Source organism: Corvus moneduloides, chromosome 3 (genome assembly GCF_009650955.1).
Source record: "Corvus moneduloides isolate bCorMon1 chromosome 3, bCorMon1.pri, whole genome shotgun sequence".
NCBI lineage: Eukaryota > Metazoa > Chordata > Aves > Passeriformes > Corvidae > Corvus > Corvus moneduloides.
In genome coordinates, this window is record NC_045478.1 from 103,124,552 (window position 1) to 103,141,824 (window position 17,273).

Here is a 17,273-nt window from a genome sequence, read left to right on the forward strand (position 1 = left end):
GAAGTTCAAAAGAAATATCTGGCTTAGAAATGTTCTGAGCAGGCAGCAAGGGGAACACTCAGTGCTGCAAATACAGGAGGGAAACAGAGAGAAAATCCATTCTCTGAACTGGCCTATGTACTCTGGGGTCTGACTGTACCCGAGCAAATCCCTCCTTTGACCAGTGGATCACTTTGACACTACTAGAGAAAGGATATTATATTCCAAGTCTTATACTCCATAGGGTTCTGGAAGGGCAGTCTCCTTTCACTTTTCATGTCCATGACTCACAATATAAGGCAATCCCAGCTGTTAAACAAACCTCAACACGCAAAGCTTACCACGCTGAGATCTTCTCTCATCATGTTCTTGTCCCTGCCACACTAGCTGGCACACAGAAACTTAGATACAGAAAGAGTGGGAGGAAGGGAAAAAACTTCTAGAATTCTTTCCAGTTATACACTAGAGAGAATACATGCAAACTTTAGCTTTGTGCAAGAACTACATCTCAGCAGAAGCAGCATCCTGAGCCTTGCTCCAAGTGTGTTTTAACCAGCTCCAATTAAATTGCTGGGAGTTTATCACCCACTGAACTCTGTGCTTCAGGCAAAACCTCTCATGAGACTGCAGAGTAATTCCAATACATGACTAATATATTGCAAAACTCCTTTATGGATCTTTTCCCTGTCATGGCTATCCATGTCTTGGACTGTGGAAAGTTGTTGTATTTTTTCTGTGATCAGCTGTCAGTCAGGTGGATGAGAGACAAAACTTATCAGCACCTTAACACAAATTATTTCTCAAGTTTTGCAGATGTTTGTGAAGAATTTGAACCTACTCACACATCTATTCTAGACCATTTGAAAAAGTGGGTGATGGGATGACTTTCCTCCTCCATCCATGATGGGGGACTGCAGCAGTACAACAGGATTACTTTGCCCCAAAGGAGCTGTTTTCTACCTTTCACATTCCAAGCCTCCCAAATGGTTTCACAGCTCAGTGTGATAGATGAAGAACTCATCATTTGGAAATAGTTTATAAAGACAATTTTTATCTTAGGAATAAACCTTAGAAATTCAATGTTAGATTTGTAGTTTCAATTGTTAAATTTTTTTTAGCACTTCCCAGTAATTTTAGTATTTTCCACATGATTTTTTTTCCATTTTTCAGAGCACAGTTATTATGCATCATAGTAATAAACTGATGATTAATTGTACAGGGAGGGGAAGTGAAGGAGAAGGAGAAGAGGAAGGGGAGGGGAAAGGCGAAGGGGAGAGCAAATGGGAAGGGGGAGAAGAAGAGAAAGAGAAAGGGGAAGGAAGGCCACAGTGAGTCATTTAATCCCATTCCTGAAACCACACTGTGACTGTAGGAGTGAAGTGTCTCAGATAATACCTCCTCAGCAATGCTCTAGGAAAAGAAACCAGACCATATTCAAAAACTATTTCAACACACTTCCTTAAATTAGGTTCTACACATGCTGAACGTATTTCCAGCTCTATCCTTCTGCAGTAGTGGCACAGGTGGGATTCACCTGAGCCCACAGTCCCCTTCGGCACAGGGAGTTTCCCTCTCAGCCCAGGCTAAAGGCAGCACAGCTGCAAGTTCTGGCAAGTACAGTGCAATCAATGAAAGCAGGCAACCAGTGGGAAGTTAGTTTGTCCTTTATCACTAATTAAAGGAAGATACCAGAATAAGTGATAGGAGAAAAAGCAATGCAGAATTTAAAAAACCATCAGGATTGAAGATGACAATGTTAATAGGAATGAAGCAAACGATCTTAGCCCAGAATTGCTGTTCCCTTCACTGACTGTAAGCTTTTAGCTTATAAGCCCTTCTCCAGCTGCCTGGTAACAGAATAGCAGACTCCAGGCACTGCAGCTTGCCTTGCCATGATCAAGCTGGAGGCCCTGCCAGGCAGCTTGGTGCAGTAATAGAACAGCCTCACTGCACCTGTGGAAACAATACAACTGCCCAGCCATGTGCTGCAGCTGCAAGCAGAGAATTTACACCAATGGGTCAGGCCACAAGTAAGTTAGAAGCAGGGCTTGTTCCTACTGTTGTTTTATGGCCACTTTGATCAATTAATTTAATGGTCATAGAGAGGACTCCTGTATCAGCCTCTCAACCCTATCGATTTCACTCTTTCTGATGAAGCTTTTCACCTTTTTACTATTTTGGCAGCTGTTGAAAACTACAAGGTGCTGATGAGAAGGAGAGAGAGGTGCCAGACCCACGCTAACTACCCCATCTGCTTCCTGCAAGCAAGGTGAATGAGAAGCACCTACAGTATTTTCAGCATGGAATATTTATCACTTGATTGGCGCTATCACAGAGGCAGCCTGAAAGGTTTCCTGCATCTGAAAGTGCAGCATAATCATTCCCAGAGTACAGTGGCAGGTGTTGAATGCCAAAGAAGTGCAAGACTGGGCTCCACACTCACAAGGCATCTGCTACTTTTGCAAAGCACAGACACAGCTCTTCAGGTTTTGTTTTGCACTGATACATTGGCATTTCTCCCTTCTTATTTATGAGTTGAGTTTCTCCTCATATGGGGTGCTACAGAAGGAAAAATTACACCTGCTCTTTTAATAAAAAGTCCAGAAAAATAAGGCAAGTCAAATTCAGAGTCCTTGATGAAGAGATTAAACTCTGCTCTAAGCCTGCATAGGTGTTTTAGAATCCAGACCTTTCACTCACATCCACAAAGCCCTCCCTGACTTTAAACTTCATTTGAGCAGCTGACAAAGAGTTCAGAGGAGAAGGGGGAGGCAAAGTTTGGAATATAAGATTAAAGGACTTACATTTGGTTTCTCAAATGACTCAGTCAAGCTCTTTACTGCACATTCACAGTTCCAAATGAAGGCCTGTACAAAAGCAAATGATGAACATTTTTGAGAAGCTGACCATCAGATTAGTTAGGAAGCTCTGTACAGAATAAAGAAGGTTTGAGCTGCAAAATTCAACTCTATGTCCATGTACAACCCTTTCCTAGAGTTCAGCAACACCCAGTTTCAGGACCAGGCACTTGCTGTTTCTTCCCATCAAAAGAAGTTCCATCCTTTCAATTTCAAACTGAGTCTGGTACACAAATTAAAGGATGATCATATTTAGTGTTTTTATTTAGACATAACCACAGCTCTGAGGAAAAAATAACATTCTTCCCTTAGCAAAACTATTCCAAACCTGTATTAAAGACAGCAAAGAAACTATTTTAGTTAACATTTAATGGCTTCTTCAGGATACAAGGACTGCTAAAGTAATTGCATTTTATTTTATTGCAGCAGCAAAGGAGGAGTAATGCAGGGACTGTAAATATCCACCTTTAGCAAACCTGCCCAGCATATGCAAGTGCTGCATCAGATTGTTTTAATGAGAGTGTAATGTATGAATCGAGAGAAGTCATTGTGTGGTGTTTGAACCTCATTTACAGTGTTAGATCCACTTTATGACACCACATTTCATTCTGACAGTAAAAAATAACTGAGGAGGAACAAAATATGGTGGAAGGGTGGTTTTATTATGGCTTTTATGTTGCCTGCCACGCTGCGAGCTCCCTGGACAAACACTTTTGTACTCCCAAACACACAGGACACCTTATCCTTGCAGTGCAGGGCTCAGTGAACAGTTCTGCTACAAGCCATGAGAATTATCAGAACAGGTAAAAATTCCCAGTGGCCCTGTAAATTTCTGCAGATATGATGATTTTGACACTTGGGCCCAAAATTCTTCTAGACAACGAGCTCATGGGTAGCACTGAGCACCAGCACAAGGCACGTGAGATTCATCTTTATTTACTTCCCAGAGCATGGAAGGAGGAATCAGAAATTTGCAAGAGTATTTTTTACATGACATATTTGAAAAGTAGTCAAGTGTGATGCAAATCATGCTGAACACAAAGCCACTCCAATAGCAATACACTCTCCATTGCTTTTAACTTCACTGGAGTCTCACAGAATTTAGCAATAATCAAATTGTTTAAAATTGATCAGTCAACAGAATTTCCAAAGCATTTTGATTACAAAACACTCACCTGCAATTTTTCGGGGAGACCTGAAAAAAATGGCAACAAAAGCAGCATTACTGTGGATCCCATAATTTTGAAATTGTCCCATCCATCAAACCATAAAATAAGACACAGAGCAGGAGAGACAGTTACATAAATACATTCACAGCATTGTCTGAAGAATGGGAGAAGAATGTCAGCACTTGTCAAGTTGGATATAACAGCCATGAGAAACTGGCCACAGATAAAAATAGAAGTGGAAAACCAAATGAGTACTAACATGGGGAAAGTGTCCAGTGCCTTTTACCTTGCAGCTCTTTATGATGGTATAAAAACAAGGGGAGAGGTTACACTGGCACTGGCATGGCTCTGATAGCCAGCTAGGAGTACACTTGTTTTAGACCAGAGTGAAGGCCAAGTGAGCTGAGTGTGCCTTCAGATCTGAGAAGGAAGACAGAAGAATTGGTACCTGGATTTTCTGCGATGTATCTGAATGTCTTTCAAAGTTTCCCCTCCTCATTTTTAGGTTTTCATTAATTCCTGATGATCTAGCTTTAACATGTCAGATTACAGAATGTCAATTTTGCCTTGGTTTGAAGATTCATATCACACCTTTGAAAAATCATATTACACCTCTGTTTCCCATACTGCATTGATTGTTTGTAACCCAGTATTTGGTGCTGAGGCCAATATATGCAGCAGGATGTTTTCCTGACTGAAACAAGGATTTTATCCATAATGCAGGCAGGATTAAAAACCCATCTTGCAAGGAACAGCAGGTATTCTTTGCATGTCCACAGAAATGCTTGTAAGAAGTACTCAGCACCAAATAAAGAAATTACAATAAAATACACTATTTAGGAGGTTGATGGTTGTTTTTTAAAAACACTGTATGTCCATATGTGAATTATAAAACATGTTAAGGGAGTATAAGTAGAATCCAGAGACACAGATGCTAATCCATACACAATCCAGGATACATAGTGTAGATAGAAAAATGCTGCTAGCAAGGATTTTCTTGCTATTTTCTAAGTCCATGAGAGACTTTTCTCTCACACAGAAGAGGCAGCAGGGAATGTAAACAACCAAGCCACCTGCAACCTTGGAAAGTCTTGTTTATGGTATAGTAGATAAATATTTTGACAATGGATGTTTTAGGATTTTGGCCAATCACCCCCAAGGGGTTGCTGGTCCTTTGTCCAATTAGACTATGAAGAAAAAAGTCTATAAAAGAGTTTGTAAAATAATTAAATCAATCAATCTTGCTGCACGATTCCTGCCTGCTGGATCTTCTCTCCTCCTCCTCCCTATGGCTGCGGGACACGGTGATGTACCCTAGGGCCCAGGCCGGCGGTAATAACATAGTGAAGTCTTCTGCATTTCTAGATGGGGAATTTAGGTATTAAATGGCAGATGCCAGTCAAGAAATTACATGTCTGCAAGTTCACTTGAGGTGAAGAATTTTGCCAGAAACTGCTCTCACTTGAAGGCAGCAAGCAGGTACTATCTGCTTGGTCTCTGAATTCAAAGGGAAAAGACAGTTAAATGAGTTCCTTCAGCTCTCTGAAATGGCTCAAATTAATTAATAGTTCAACTTGCTTCTGGTGCATGATAAGATGCATGCAGTGAGGGATGAATTAAATGAGAAAAATGCGAAGGACTAATTATAACACTGCGCTGAAAAACAGCAAAGGAAGAGATTATCTAAGCACCACAATCATCTGACAGACATACATTTTTTTCTCTCTTATTAACAGAAAACCCAAACACTGTGATTTGTCAAGTGGTACAAATGAGCATCATAATGCTTCTCAGACAGCCTTTTGGCCATTAAAGAATGGATAGTTGAAATCTAAGAGAATTAAAGTTTGTTGGGAAAGCACTCACGTATCATTAGTACAATATGTCCCAAATACCAATGTTTAACCTGCTCCAGAAACCTAAGTCATGTTGTTATCCCCAAAAGCAAGATAGGGCACACACCCCAAAAAATCATTTGGCCCAGGTCACAAAAGAATTTATCACAGCCAGTGAAACCAAAGTCCTGCATCTCCAAGTCCTGTGCTTCTTTGCAAGGGAGTTTAATTACTTTCTATGCATTACTGAATTAAGGAGGAAAAAAAAAACGTACAAGGTGAGAGGGCCACACAGCATAAACCAAAGCAAACCCACCAAAAAAAACCTAAACAGTTTTTTGTTGTTAAAAAGACACAGCATCTACACTTGCAGCTCCCTGGAGCTTCTGTCCTGGAAGTGCATCATGGCAGCTCCCACTACTTGGGCTGTGTTGAAACAGGTCATGGAAGTCACTCACTCCCTGTCTCAAAGCTCACAACTTGCAGCTCATTTTTACCTTCCTCGAGCTGCCCACCTCCCAACACACCTCCAGCTGCACTCTTTTCCTTGAAATCTTATTTGCTCTTGTTTTCCATGACTGTTTCCTCTGGGTTTACCTTTACACACCTGCCTGGGCACCTCTGATGCAGCCATCAGCTGTCACACTCCTTTTATTCTTCACTGGATCTGGCCCTAAACTCCTGAAGCTGAAAAATGTGTGTGAAACATGATCAGACTGATGAACTGTTCAGATTTCTTCAGAATTTTTGGCAATTGGTCTGCACTCCCGTACTGGACAAGAAAACTACATGTTCTGCTTGCATCTCCATTCTGTAGCTACCATGACATCAGCTCCCTTTAATCCATTAGCAAGCCTGTCAACAGTGCTGTGCAGGTGCTACTCGACAGTTATAGCCAGTGCACCAGCATTTAATAGAAATTAAAATTTATCACCCTTTCCACTAGCACCACCTCACTCAGAAATAAAATTTTACAATGTCAACTGTACGAGCATCACTAAAAGTGTCTCCTTCATGACCTTGAGATTTTATCACAAGACAGCAAAACAAACCTCTGAGAAAAGTTAGGAATAATTACAGTGTATTTCTGGGGAGAGGGTCTCCATGAATAATGCACATAAAGCACAGACACACCCTCTCCACTAATACCAGCTTAATCCTTAATGAATTCTTTGGTTGCAGCAGAACTCCTTTTTATTATTAATAAAGGTTTATTTTTATTGCAGCGTGCTCTGCAGCCTCCAGACCACATCCAGCACAGTAAAAACACACAAGAGCAGCGTTGACAAACATATTCTGTGAGATGGCCCCTGCCTGCCCTGAGGAATGACTAAGCTAAATAGTGTGGAAGGACAGCATTACTCCCACATTAGTCTGAGCAATGAGGGTCTGGATTCTCCTTCTTATTTTTATGGAAATTACATATGTAATTATTCATTTGGGGTCATGTAGAAAGCCAGTGGCAGAAGCAGAAACAGAACCCAGAATTAATTCCCAGCTCATTTTTCTAATCTCCCTTCCCTTTACAGTCATCTTTTAAGATTCATATTATATCTATCAAAAACATGTGACAAGAATATGCCAAAATAATGTGCATCTTTCCCTTCATTAAACAGAAGGGAAATAAGACACTGAATAGATCCAGTAATTTGCAAAACTTTGCAAACTGGAGATTTTCTTAGCTCTTCCCAAAAGCCTTTCCCCCTTGGAATCCTGTGGATGATCCCTATGGGGGTCTGTGCACGAAGTGGTCTGTAGAGCACTGCCACTTCTCCATCCTGTAGGGTGGCTACTGTCCTTGGTCACACCTTGCCAGCCCATGGTCACTGTTTATTAGTGCTGCTGGGGCCACACAGCACTGGAAGAGACCCTGGTGCTCTGTGCTACTTTCCCTGGGGCATTCTCCTTGCGTTTAAAATAAAACTGGATTGTTTCCAACACCTCTCACTCTGCTGCCCACAGTTTGGGTATTTTTCTGCCTACCCTTTGTGCTGTCTTTATTCTTGAATGACAAGATCAGGACTCCACCATTCCCACTTGTCTCCTAGATGAAGTTTGCTAAGACCTGAGCATTTGGGGTTGTTTTAGCCTTTCTTGGGGTACAGTGACCACCTTGCTCTCTGGAGACAATTCCTTAGGGTCGCCTTTTTCTCTTCCTAAAACCTCTCCAGCATTGCAAGCCCATCAGAGGCAATCCCAGAGCTCCCAGCTCTCTGGAGAAGTTAGTTATCCGCTTCAGCAGCCAAGTCAAAACCATAGGAACACCACCTTATATGCCCATGGTCTTGGTTTGCTCAGTCACAAAAATCACACAAAATCACAAAAGGGCTCAGGGTGGAACGGACCACAATGGGTCATCTGGCTGAACCTCCCTGCTCAAGCAGGGTCATCCCAGAGCACAGGGCACAGGATTGTGTTCAGGTTTTTGAATATCTTCTGTGAGGGAGACTCCACAGCCTCTCTGAACAACCTGTCCCAGGGCATGGTCGGTCACCTGCACAGTAAAGATGTTCTTCCTTATATTCAAGTGAAACTTCCTGTGCATCAATTTCTGCCTGTGGCCTCCTGTCCTATTGCTTGGTAAGAGAACAGCCTGGATCCTTCCTCTTGGCACCCTCCCTTCGGATACTGACAGACATTGGTAAGGCCCCCTCTCCATCATCTCTTCTTGAGGCTGAACAGGCCCAGCTCCCTCAGCCTTTCCTCAGAAGGGAGAAGCTCCATTCCCTTAATCAGCTTCATAGCCCCCCACTAGACCTGTTCCAGCAACTCTCTAGCCCTGAGGAGCCCAGAACTGGACACAGCACTCCAGATGTGTCTCACCGCGCTGAGCAGAGGGGCAAGATCACCTCCCTTGACCTGCTGGCAATGCTCTTCCTAATGCACATCAGGATACCTTTGGCTTTCTTGGCCACACGGGCACTGCTGGCCCTTGTTGTCCACCAGGACCCCCAGGTCCCTCTCCACAGAGCTGCTTCTCGGCAGGTTGGCCCCCAGCCTGCACATGGGGCTGTTCCTCCACAGGTGCAGGACCCTGCATTTGCCTCTGTTGAATTTCAGTTCCAGCTCCACTGCTTCAGACACCAATGTCACATAGTATTACCTCTCATCCACTTTCTGAGAAAGAGAATAAAAGAGACTTCATATTCAGTTCTTCATCTTGGTTTGTATGGTCAGCTCACTGCCCAGTCCAGCAATTGCTTCCCCTGATGCCTTGCTTAGGCAAAAGTCTCTGTCAGGAGTTACAGCTCTACATGCATCACTTAAATAAATGCACTCTCAAAACACAAGAACCATGTTTCAGTCCTAAATAAAGCATTTATCTAAGCAATAAAACATATAATGTATGTTGACAATTTTCAATGCACACATGGGCCTAGCACCACAAAGACTTCTTTTCTTTATATGATTTATAGCATAAGAATACTCTTTCTTAATCTTATAGGACTAATCCCAAACTGGTCATCTGAAGAAAAATCATCAAGCAGCTGACCATTTTCATTATGTTGCTGAGTTAAAGAACAACCCACCAAAATCAAAATGAGGAGAATTCAAGCCATCAAGTCCTGCTGAACATTTGTGAGAGTAAAGCAATTTGAAACCTGCATTGACTAGCTAAACCTCTGGTACTAAAGATAAAAATAAATTTTCTCCAGCTCTAAGTGCATTGGGTTACATCTGGAAAAACTGAGACTGGAATGCCCTTGAAGCAAAATGTCAGAGACTCGCCATGCCAATTCCAAAACCAGTTCCTATTTCAGAGGAAAATCAGACTTGCCTCCTAAATATAGATAATTATTCTCAGGAATAACTGAAGAAGTGCCCTGCATAGACTGCAAGTCAAAATGAGAAATGCTATTTCAAATTTAGGAGAGACAAGCTCATAAGGGTTTAGATAGTGTTAGCTTCATGATTCTGCTTCAAATGGGTTTTTTTGCTATTTGAGACAATAAACTCTAGCAACAATTCTAGTCTACACACTAACAACATTATAAACCCCAACAGTATTTTACATTGTGTTCTTCACCATTTTGTGTGACTGAGAGTCAAAGGCACCAAGAGCAGAAGAAAGTGGTTTTGATCCCAGGACTTCTCAGCACACTGACCTGTTCCCATTGACAGCAGCATTTCCCACCTCCTTGGAGCTGACTTTACTCCTCTTCCCTTATGCATGGGGTTTCCCTCAGCTGTCTTGACTCAAGCTTCCTCTTGGCTCTTAAGCTGAGGCAAGTCTTGCCTATCAGTCCCTTGCCATTCCAAGGAGTGACATCCTGCACTTCCCTGGCACAGCGCTTAACATAACACATCACCCATGATGAGCAATACGTTGCATTTTCTGTTAGGTGTTATCTTGAACTACAGGAAATCTCTAGATTTGGAAAAGGTATCAATCTAATTCAGCTACTGCCCAAGAAACAAATCATACAGTACCCATCTTTTACTTTTAGCAGCCTCACCTGAGGCTACTGACCACAATTCTCAAAGGATACTGCTACAGATTTCCAGAATGCACACTGGAGACAAGAAAAGCACACTGCAAAACCCCATGTGTTATTTTTATCAGAATTGATAAAATCTCACTGCTAGTTTTACAGTAGCCTGTTAAAGCCATAAAAAACCAGGGAGACAGCTGTGTGTCAGTGCTTGGGCATCGAGTTCACAGTATGGGATATACAAACTAGCACACTGCTACTCTGGTCTCAAAGCCCACTGCAAAATAGCATCCTACAGACTTATCTGTCAAGCTGCAAATATTTCTTTTACAGCTACCCTGAAGAAGAACTTTTTGTAGTATATTGAACTTTTGGATGGGGCTGTGGAAGGCTGTTCCTAAAAATATTGACTAATGACTTCTTCTAGCACCTTCTTTTAAACAAACGCCATTGGGCAAAGAGACAGACACTTTACCAGGCACAATATTGTCTTTTTAAAGGCACATAGATCTGTTTCTGAATTTTCAATGCGTTTTGTAGATTAAGTACAGAAAATGCCATCTGCTAATCTGCTTCTGCTGCACACAAAGAAACACTGCCTGGGCTGTTTCTGGTGGTTTGGGATTACAGCCCCTCTCTGCTGCTTGGGAAAAATATGCGATGCATGTCATAAAATCAGTTCCACTGAGTTCTTTGTAGCTTATCCCACAGTGCCACTGTCTGCCAGGGGGTTTCCTGCTCACCCACAGCCAGTGAAATGATTCTCCAGTTACATACAGCGTGGTAAACTAACCAGCTGTAATGGTTTGACCAGACACTGGTATTTAGCAATGCCTGCCATGTGCCCAGCTACCTGCTGTGCTGCCAGAAGCAAGTGCTTATGCAATTCCCCTCCTTTCTTGGGCTTGTCCTTTCGGTCTGGAACACAAAGAGGTGAGAAGGTACTAAACCTCGGCGCTGGCAGTGCTGTCTGTGGGCAGTCACCTCTTTGTGAGGGAGCACATGGACATGCACACAGTTCTGGAAGAACAGCACAAGCCTTGACCACCCTGGATGAGACTTGGGAGGCCCTGGTCTTTGGCAGAACTCATGTCAAGTGGACAAAGCTAATAAAACAGATAGCACTGCCTTGGGACAGTCAGGCAGAAGTGGCAAACAGCAGCACAAGGCACAAGAGAGTGATCTCCATTTATTTTATACAGGAAGTTCAAATATTACTCCAAGCCACATTCTGATCTTAGGCCTTTTATTTCTTAATGACAAGTAAATCAACCCACCCCTCTCAAGCTTCTGGTTGTCATCATCAAGAAGTAAGAGAGGGATAAAAAATAGAACACAGTTTTGAATACTCCAAAAACTTAACTAGAGCAGCTGCATCTGAAAATGGGATGGGCAGAAAGGGAGGATTATTTTTCTCATTAGTGACCACCTGAAAACCAGGCCTCTGAATTGTCTCCTGCCGAGTACTGCACATTTCTACTTTGAAAATCTTGACCTAGAAAGCAAATGTGTATTTTTAAATAATTAATAGCATTCTCTAAATGGAATTTTCCAGCCCCAAATGAGATGTGCAGCTGAGTTCCCTGAGAAGAGGTATTTATAATGGAAACATTGACACAACTGAAATGATGATGCACTGAGTAGCATTAAAGCTTAGCACATGCTTAGTCATCTCATTCTCCTTATCAAATCAGAGCTGGTCCAACAAAACCTCTCGTTGCACTTTGCTTGGCCTCAGTTTAAACATCTCCACAGCTTACAAACACACATTGCCAAGCCAAGTGTTTTCAAAGTCTGACACCATTAAACCCCACAACTTGGTAAGTACAAAAAGAGCAAGGCGTGCACCCAGCAAAAAGGGCTGTGCTCCAATTGCCTCTGCCCTAATGCTGGTACAGGGATCTGGGAATCTTCCTCTGTGTCCAAATGACTTCAGAAGCAAGGCAAGATCCCTCAGCCTAGCCACCAGCTGCTCTGCTTTGTCCCTCCTGTGTTGGCTCATGCCTGCATTTCCAAAAGAAGTTAACACCATCCTTTTGGTAAATGACCTTTACATATTTAGGGCCAAAACCTGCCTTTTGCCATATAGATATATACACACTCACATACACAAACACACATTTTTTACAGTACCAAAAGCAACAAAAACTATGTTTTTGAAGGCCTTGAGGAGTCAGACCCAAACCTGGACAGTGTCATCACTTTTTTTCAGCTCTGTGTGTCTCAGTAAGATTTCTCCTCCCTGCATGTTGGAGCATGTGTAGCCTGGACCTTTACTAATTGAGGTTGCTTTTGAAACTGGATCTCCTACCTAAATTTTATGCTATCTGGGACAAAACTGGACTAGAATGTCCCTGAAAAGACACAGGATATGCCATAAAATATATAAACCTACTTTTAGGACAGAGCAAATGGGCAGAATGACAAAGAAACAGGAAAACTCCAGGGACAAGAAAACTACAGGAAATAGCTGAACAAAATATGTGATTACTTGGTGTAAGATGCAGAGATGCATACAAGTGAAACATCTGTATCCTTGCAGGCAACAGGATGTTTTCATTGATTTCCATAAGATCAGAAGCTCATTCTCTGAATTTTGTCATGATAGACACAATCAAAGAGGAGTCAAGTGGAGCTGGTGATAAAATTTGGACAGCAAAAGAGAGAAAATTTCCACCAAAAAATTACAAACCTTCAGCCAAACATCAAAATACTCTAGCCCAAACCATTAATAGCATACATACTTCCTGCATTCAGGAACCAGAGGAGATTTCACCTGACATTAGCCATACTCCCTCATTAAAACATGTATCAATTACCTACTGGATTAATCATCCTGCTCTTAAATACAGACTAAGGCTTTTGGGTCAGTCTAGCTTTGCCATGATGAACCATGTTTTGCTTTTGTTGACAAGAACCAGCACATCCTAAGAAACCCACTGTGATTCATTCGTCACATCTGAGGTAAAATGGTAATAAAATGGTAATAAAAGCACTCTCCTTTTGAATAACAGTGTTCAGCATTTCAAAGACTAAGAGCACAGACTCACTCACTCTGACAGAGACCATGAGGTAAGTTATCTACCCAAAAAACATCACTGGTTTATAATAATGTATTTGTATAATCTCATGCATTGTAACAGTAACTCTCTAAGGTTTATCACACTGGCTGCAGGCAAGAAACTTCTTGAGCATCAGAGAAATGGTGGAAGATGAATCAGGGAACTTCTACGTCAGCATCTCCTTGAATAATAAAATACATGCTGTAATATTTCCCTGTGGTATTCAGGAGCCAGTCACCAAGGGGGAAAAAACCAAACCTTCCTACCATGAGTCTTGAATATAACATTTAAATTCTATTAGTGACGCATGTCGCAGATAAGTAAATAAATAAGCAGAGGATTAAGAAAGCACAGCAGGCCTTTTTACGTAAGGCCGTGATGTTTTATTCATCTGCTGAGAAGAGAGAAGGTTGCAGCTACCCAGGGAGAGCTGTTTCAGATGCACAGCGAAGCAGAAGGACAGGATGCAGCTCAGTGCTGTTAAGCAGCAGGGACGCAGGTGGGGAAGTGCAAAAAAGATATTCCCCTTAAATGTTCAGGTGGCTTCACTGCATGTTTATTAATCAGGGCAAAAGCTATTTTCTTCAGACAGCAGAAAAGACAGCTGCTCTGTCAAAAGCAAAGTAAGAGACACTCAGGACACTGCAGGCTGCTGTTTGTGCCTGATGGCAGGCGTGTGGTGTTCCTAAGCTGTGCAGCTACTCAGGGATCAAATGGGCAGCACTGGGACCAGCTGCCTTTCAGTCTTGTTGGACACTCTGCTGTCTAAGATGCTTCTCTTGTTATTTGGCCATAGCAGGATGGAGCAGGACCTAAGCAGAGCATTAACCCTGCAATGGATCCTGACAGTGACAATTACAACCATCCCAAAGGCTGTGGGGTAAAAAAGATGGATTTACCCTACCTGCACATTATGCATCCTTTCCCATGCTGTTTATTTTTACAGAGCCATTTGCCCATACTTTCTCCAAAATACAGATGTATCCTTCAAACTGAGGGAAAATCAAGACATTTCCTAAGTTTGTAACATGGGCCTGGGTAGATGTAAGAGCAGCACCCTTCAACCAGACCACTGAAGCAATAAATGATGTCTGCTACACCACGAGATGCAGGTTTGTGGGTAACTGCTACCTACATTCCCTGCAGGAAAAATGCTGTTTAATACACAGAGCATGCTGCTGCGGCAGAAGGCATCACAGCTTCTGGGAAGTAACATCATTTCAGAAATGATGGGCAACAAAACCTCCCACTGGGCTCAAGAGCAGCTTCTAAGTCTCAGCACTTCTAAGGGTCAGGTCGTGCAGCAAAAGCAGTCATGGACCTCTGAAGATTCCAGCATTCCCAGTCATAAGCTAAAAAATGCAGATAGTAGTAACAAAAAGAGAAATAAGCAAGAAAATCATTGCTGTGAAGGACTGGTAATGGAATGCAAGGAGGAGCTCACTGCTGATTACAGCATGAATCAATCTCCCTTGTGAACCAGAGGCAATAATACCTGTAAGATGCAGAAAAAATACCTCTGTCTCAGCTGACCTTATGTTCCACCTCACTGACCTTCCACTTTGTTTACACTGGCCACATACAGGTGTAATTGCCTGCAGGGACTTATCAGCACAATTTAATACAAGAAAAGGAAAAGAACTGGCAGGGGAAAAAAGCAAATGGTTGTGTTGCCTCCAGACGTGCCAGCAATTCATATCCATAACCTCCCTGTCCGAGCAGCCATAGGACACGCTGTAACAGCAGGAGGCCTTGCACTTTTACAGGAGTTCTGCAAACACAGGAACTGGACTCAAGCTGCTCCAGCACCTAGGCAGTACTTCAGAGTGTCCTGTGACACCTCAGCACAGAGGGGGAAGGAGGGAAGGAGGGAAGGAGGGAAGGAGGGAAGGAAATCAAGTCCGTACTTCAGCCAGGGCTGGCAGATTCAAGCTTCGTGTACCACCAGCAGGACCCAGGCAACCCAGACAGTTACCCAGCCATTATGTACCTATCTCTTCTCTCTTCCACACTGAAAAGACACAGTCTTCTGAGTCACTCCTTGCACAGAAGCTATTCCATATCTATGGTAACACTTTCATACTCGCTGCCCTTCTCTGAACCTTTTCCAGCTTTAATATACCCTTTAGAAATGAGGGGTACAGCACACGGTAATCAAAGCATGTGTGAATCACAGATCTATACACTGGCATAGTGACATTTTCAATTTTGCTCTTTGTGCCTTCCCCAGTCACTGCAAACATTTGATTTGCCTCTCTCAGTGCTGCTGAGATACAAGTATCCCCAAATGAGTGTCCTGAAAAGTTTTATTCTATGCCACCCTTAATAGAGTTCACCATGGGCAACTGCAGAAGAAGAATGTTATTACTTCAAAACAGGCATTTCAAGATAATCTCCTACCTCTCTTTGGTATTGAGTATAAAGTGACAATAAACATACTAATTAGAACATTCCAAGTGCAACAAGAAAAAATACCAGATCACACTCTGCTCTCCAGCCCTGGCCTAAGTTAAAAATTGTGAGGACAGAGGGGTGATGTGAATAGGCAGCTTTAACTTGCAACCACTAGCAAAAGTGAAAGCAAAAAAAAGAGGTGCAGTGGGGCTTCATTCTGTATGTTCCTCTTACTTACCCTGTCCTTTCCCCTTCTCTGTGCCCACACCCCCAGTGCCTTACAGGGGCACCCCAGGCAGGGCAGAGCAGCACTCTGGCACACAGGCAGCGTGGGCATGGAGGCACTCCCCAGCCAGGGTGAGCTGGCTCTGACCTGGGATGCTTCAGATCTGGCATCCAGCTTCTTGAAAACAAACAACAAAAATGTTCACATTGCTCTTCCCAAGTCCCCTGACTGTGCTCTCCTGTGTGAAGCACCGCAGACATGACACACTGTGATCCATCAGCAGCATCACAGGGAATTCTACACAACTTATACTGCTGTCATCCCCCAAGAGTCACAGTCACCAAGGTGTGTGACAATTTCGAGACAAGCCAATGCTATGTCAAAGCATTTCGTTTACAACCATCCTGCCTCAGTACAGTGTGGACCTGGTTCCCTGCAGCTGAGGGATATGATGGAGTAATGATCAGTGAGTGCTAAAATTTGGCAATTTTGCTGAGACAACCTAATAAAGGAGATAAAGAAGCATCTGACAGGAAAAAAAAGAAATCAGTTATCTGCTGAAACATTTCCCCTTAGTGCATGTAGGAGCCAAAAGCAAGAAAGACAGAGAAAAGAAGCACTCTTGGGTGATTAAGTCCAGGAAGTGAGTACTGAGAGCAGCTCCAATAGGATGATTTGAGAAACTTCTGATTTTATCAGATTTCAGCAAATTAATGAATATTTTGCAGAAATTGACCTGTTTTGCCAAAGCAGCCATAGCTAACAGGCAATTTCCATTCAAAAACTTGGGTTGTTAGCAAATTTCTGGCATCCCTGACATTCCTGGCTGTTTGGGTGGTCAGGCTCCAGGACCCTAACATTTCCAGAGCAAACAGCCATGCAGAATGTCCCCCATTCCCAGGACACCAAGGGCTGCAGTGCCAGGGAATCAGCAAGAGAGTTCTCCTACAGCCTTCCACAGCTCTGTCCTCTGATGGTCCCCTAGTGCACTCTGATAAGATCTTCTTCACTCTGAAGGGAATTCAGTGGGAAAAAAAATCTGCTTTCTGCTCAAAAAATCCTTCATTCTGCACATGCCCCTTGGCCCTCAATGATATTAAATCTTTCTGCTTCGTTCTGGTGACAGGACTCAGGTTCTGCTCCACACTGCAGGCACATCACCTATTCTTTCTGTGTGCTGGGCTCCTCATCTGTAAGGCAGGCAAGATAGATTACAAATTTAAGGGCTGGTGTTCACAGTAGACCAGTGCATTACTATTAATATTCTACAGAGATCTTTTGTCCACCTCACAGCTGAACATGACCGATTCCCAGTGA

General features: G+C 42.8%; 1 long non-coding RNA gene across 1 annotated transcript in view; it reads right to left on the reverse strand.

The window, feature by feature from the left end:
• Positions 1–17,273, reverse strand: part of LOC116441318 — a 130,947-nt gene that overhangs the window by 91,765 nt on the left and 21,909 nt on the right. The window contains exons 4-5 of the long non-coding RNA XR_004239028.1: positions 4,013–4,032; positions 2,784–2,846 (exon numbers count right to left, since the gene is read on the reverse strand). This is a non-coding gene — a long non-coding RNA (uncharacterized LOC116441318). The remainder of the gene's footprint in view (positions 1–2,783; positions 2,847–4,012; positions 4,033–17,273) is intronic.